Genomic DNA, 5442 nt, shown 5'->3' on the forward strand with positions numbered 1-5442 from the left:
CCCTCAGGTTGGTCCAATAGGAAGCCAGCTTTCTCTGAGGGGGCGCTGGGAGGAGAGCGTGGCAGCGACTGGCTGGTGGTGGTTGCCTGGCCTTGCTCTTGTGTTTCTGGCCCCTGTCCGATTTTGGCCTTTGTAGCGAGAGCGTTGCCTAAAATCAAATGACTATAATCTCCTAGTCAGAAATGGTAAAGCCTGACAGCCCCCTTGTAGCACATCTAAGTCTTTGAGAGGAGAGGTTATTGTGCATCTGGGAGGGGAGCTCCCAGCGCTACTGTGTGTTTCTAGTCTAGGTGTTGGAGTGACGCTTTTCCAAATCTTAATTTTAGCTCCTGAGTTTGTTTTATTTCTTTCTGATCTGCTTTGGCTAGCCCGTATTAATGTACTTTAACCATCTCGCGTCCAGTGGTACCAAAATTTTGCATTTACAAGAAGTTCTATTGCCATACACCTCAACACCCTCAAAGTGCTCATAGTGTGTGAAGTTCACCCTCTCATGTGTGAGTTTCAAAGTACTTCGTCAACAAGTCTAATTTCTACTTTGCATTCCCTATATTCTTGCCTCTTATCAAATCTTAACTCAAGTTTTTTTCAGTTTGACACAGCACATCTTGAATGATCTCCATCCTATCTTACTTTTTATGAAAGATAGTTTTATATCTAATAGGAAACATTAAGAATAGGGAAATAGTGTGTTGTAATTTATAAGCGATGGACCACAAAGGCTTCCCAGCTGACCTTTATAACAACAGTTTCTTCCTCCAAGTCACCCTAAATATAGAGGACAGACAGGAATTACATATTAATTTTGTTTCCTCAGTGCCTTCTATAGTGCCTGGCACATTATAAGTATTCAGAAAGTGCTTATTAGTTAAACAAAAATCCCACGTTATCTTCTCATTATATTACTTTCTAATCAGGAAGCTAAAGGCCAAGAAGTTTGCATCATATGATCAATGTGGGCTAAAGAATCAAAATTCTAAGGGTACCTTGGTGGCTCAGTTGGTTAAGTGTCCAACTCTTGATTTTGGCTCAGGTCATGATCTCACGGGTCATGAGTCTGAGTTCAAGCCCCACTTTGGGTTCTGTGCTGACAGTGTGGAGCCTGCTTGGGATTCTCTGTTCCTCTCTGCACCTCTCATGCTTACACACATGTGAACTCTCTCTCTCTCAAAATAAATAAGCTTTGGAAAAAAAAATTGAAACTCTAATAAGCATTTCACACCTCAAAAAAGCAAACCTTACTCAGTGTATATTTTAAATAAAATTTACAATTTCAGTAATTCATTAAACAACCATGGACTTTCAGTAGGAAGCATAGTTGAAACTGGAAATTATTTGCTCAACTGATAGTCATGTGTGCATGTCTTCAGAGAGATTTGGGATTTGAGAGCACATAGTACAACCCTTCATATCCAGATGAAGAAACTGGACAGAATTTGTCTATGAACTGCTCCAAACCCTAGAGTACATGATTCTGTGATTTGTCCAAGACTATACCAAAGTAAGCACCTGAAGAAGACTGTCTCATGGTAAACAGAGACAGCCAGCCCTCACCAAGAAAGGCACTGAAGAAAGTGCTTAAAGCCAGAGAAACCCTGCCTTAAAAAAAATGTGAGTAATTTTCTCCAATTTTACAGTTTGTTATTTTTACTTTAAAAACTCACATAAATATAATAAAAATATAATGCTAGATTTAAAAAACTTTTCAGAGAAATTAGTAAGTCATCATGAATCTACCAAAAAATATCTTCTAAAATAAATAATTGATCTATTTGTACCATTGTCCTCATCACTTATATATAATTGGGTAAAATCCAATTAACTGAGAAGAAATAAATTAAATTAAATTTACAAACAGGAAGACCTTGTGCTTTCTTCAATGTCTCTCTAGTTCCCTCTATTGACAATATTTAACATTGTATCAGTTTACAAAAAAAAAAAAAAAAACATTTAAAGGGCCCATATATTTTTCATAAAAATGGCAAAAAGCATAAATTTAGAGCTAAGGAGCAATAAATCTATAACCAGCACAGTGGAGAAGAATATATCTGGCACAGTGAATAGCACATGCAATGACTCTGAGTTTGGAAATTGCTTGACAGCTTGGAGGAATGGAAGGAGGCCAAAGGTTCCTAGTATGGGGGGGGGGGGCAGTGAAACAAGGTGAGGATTAATAGCACAGGTGGAGGTTATCTCTTGAAGTGGATGCCTCACTCACAACCATGGAAATGAACTCCAAAACCTGGAGTAAGCTCCCACTGGCCATGTCTATATTAACTGACTTTGTCTTCTGGCCATGACCAAATTATTTATTCAACTATGTAGTCATTAATTCAATGTTTAATGAACACCTACTGGATGCCAGGCATAGGTGTATGGTAATAAATAAGACAGAGTAGCCTTTGTGGAGATAGATCAAATTGGGGATAATAGATAGATCCAGGGGTATAAATTTAACAGAAGCCAAGCCAATCAAATTCTCTCCCCTGGTAATTTGAAATACTGAAGAGAGAAGCACAGAGACAAGACTAATCATATTAATGTCAGCAGTCCAGAGAGAATTCTGCTGCTGTGCAGTTTCCTGGGGAAGGACTTGGTTTATCTCCCTAAGTCTTGGTTGCTCAACGTTTCCTCGATAGTTTCCAGCATCTTTATCCTGAAACTAATTAGTGCCAGTTCCTGTTGTCTGAAATCAACAAACAATAATACAGAATGGGTATAGGTTGGTAGGGGCATGTCAGACAGGGCTTCTGGTACCACGTTAAAGATTGTAGACTTTATCTTACGTGGGACAAGAAGCTATTGAAGCTTGCTTACAAGCAAGGAAGTGATATTATCAGATTGTATTTTAAGGACCTTACTCTGGCTGCTGTGAAGAGAATGGAATGACAGAGTGTGAAAGAGAAGTGGGTAGTTCACCTGGGAGACCATTTAGTTCTCTGGATGAGAAATAAAGTAATTCATACTAGAATAGGGACAGTGGAAATGGAAAGCAGTGATTCAATTGGATACACTATAGAAGTAGAATCAGTAGGATTTGGGGAAGGGATTGGACATGAGAGGTGCAGGGGAAAGATATCAAGGATGGGTCCAGGTTTTTGCCAAGCAGTGACATTTACTGATTCAGATGAATCTGAAGGAGGAGCAGATCGGTGAAGGAGAGCAAGAATTCAGTCTTCTTGATTTCTAGAGGTCTTTATGTAAACCCAAGCTGAATAAAACTTTTATCTAATGTAACTTTTTACATTCATCTAACTGGCAATCCAATTTTTTCCTTTTAATTTTTATTTAGTTTTTTTTTTTTTTAATTTGAGAGAGAGAAGAGAGACACAGAGTAGGGGAGAGGAGCAGGGGGGGATGGGGAGAGGAGGGGGAGGGGGAGGGAGGGGGAGGGAGAGAGAGAGAGAGAGAGAGACAGAATCATAATCAGGCTCCATGTTGCAGGGAGTATGGCCAGAGTCGCAAAAGATGAGCCTGCAAACAAAGTGCAGTTAAGTGAAGGTCCTCACATTCAGTGGGAATGAGGCCCCAACTCCAGAATGAAGCCTCTCTTTATTAGGATAATTGCTAAAGACTAAGTGCATAAAGTCAACTAAGCAAGTGAAGTAATCAACTTAATGATTTTGCTTTTCAAGGTTGAATTTTGGGATAATTGTTTTTTATGATACTAGGAAGGGTCAGGTGTGAAGGAGAATCTGGCCCTGGACAATGTTAATGGCTCAAGGCGTTCCTTAGTAGCCACAGCTGTGTTCAGCTATGTAACCATGTCCTAAGGCCTTGCACCTTCTCCAGCCTTTCCCTTTTGAAGTCTTTTCCTTTGATGCTTCTCTCACTGCATCTCCCACAGCTCCACACTGAGCTGTTTAAAAAAAAAAAAATTGAAGGGGCACCTGGGTAGCTCAGATGGTTGAACGTCCAACTCTTGATTTTGGCTCAGGTCATGATCTCATGGTTTGTGAGTTTGAGCCCTGCACTGGGCTCTGCACTGACAGTGCAAAGCCTGCTTGGGATTCTCTCTCTCTCTGCCCATCTCCTGCTCACACACACACACACACACACTCTCTTTCTGTCTTAAATAAATAAACATTTAAAAAAAAAATACTTACTTAGTAATCTCTAACCCAACATGGGGCTTGAATTCATAACCCCAGGATCAAGGGTCACATGCTCAACTGACTCAGCAGCCAGGAGCCCCTGGCAATTCAGTCTTGAGTTTTACATCTGCCGAGAGAGAAAGACAAAAAAAAAAAGGGGGGGGAGAGAAAACTCCCCTATAGGTATAATGTTAACTAAGCTGCTCTATGTGAAAGAACTTAGGACATGATAATTAGAGACATCCTGAATAAGAACTTTATACAGTTTAAGCTCTAGAATAAATGGTCCTGAAACAGAATGGAATGTTCTGTCATTAAATGTTGCATCATTTGGGTTTTAGGTCTCATTTTATCTTAATAGAAATTACTTATCCTCCTCCACTCCCCAAGGTAATTAATCATTTTCCATATTTCATGGGCAGCCTGTTTTACTATTTCCTTTAGTATCTTGATGATATTCATATTACTTGAAAAATGTATCTGCCAGATAAACTAATGCTAATAAGTATGCGCTACTGCTGCAATGTCAGGTAATTTCCAAGTTCTATGTTTTTTTTCAGGGACATGACATTTAAAGATAAAGTATATTATTAGAAGTTCACTGGAATCTTGAGACTCTTAATACTCTTAAAACAAAGTAATAGAACACATTGAAACCTTACAAATAATTGCTATTCAACTTGCAAATAATCTATTAAAAACTATACTTGATTTATATTACTAGTTTTTAATCCCTAATAATTAAACATGTTTAAACCATACCCACACGAAACATGGATTTCAACTGACAAATCAGCCACACTAGCTTCTTAATATCCTAAAGTATTTACCTTAAGGAAAAGCATTATATTAGGTAGAATAATTTTGACTACAGTTCTCAGAAAACTCAATTACAACCTAAACAATAAGTAAATAATATGGTTTGGAAAATCCCAGAGGTAGGACAGGCTTCAGTGCTGACTTCAACCAACAGCCTAGCTCCATTTCTCTGCAAGTCTCCTGGCTCTGCCGTTTTTTGTGTGCTGGCTTTATCCTCAGCCTGACCTCGAAAAGGCCGCAGCCCTTGTAGGCCTCATATCTAAGGAAACTACTGTCAAAGGAAGTCAAAGGAAGACAGAGGCAGCTGCTGCTAGAAGCTTTCACAGAATTATAAAAAGAAGAACTTCCCCAGAATTCAAATCAAACATTTCCTCATATTTCATTGGTGCAATCTGGTCACATGTCTGGTCTAGAACCAATTGCAAACACAAGGTTAAAATTACTCTTATACTGACTAGGTCTGTATCAGTCAGGGTTCTCCAGAGAAACTGAATCAATGAGGGAAAGGGTAATCTATATCTACATCTAC

This window comes from Leopardus geoffroyi, chromosome A1 (assembly GCF_018350155.1).
Source record: "Leopardus geoffroyi isolate Oge1 chromosome A1, O.geoffroyi_Oge1_pat1.0, whole genome shotgun sequence".
Classification (NCBI taxonomy): domain Eukaryota; kingdom Metazoa; phylum Chordata; class Mammalia; order Carnivora; family Felidae; genus Leopardus; species Leopardus geoffroyi.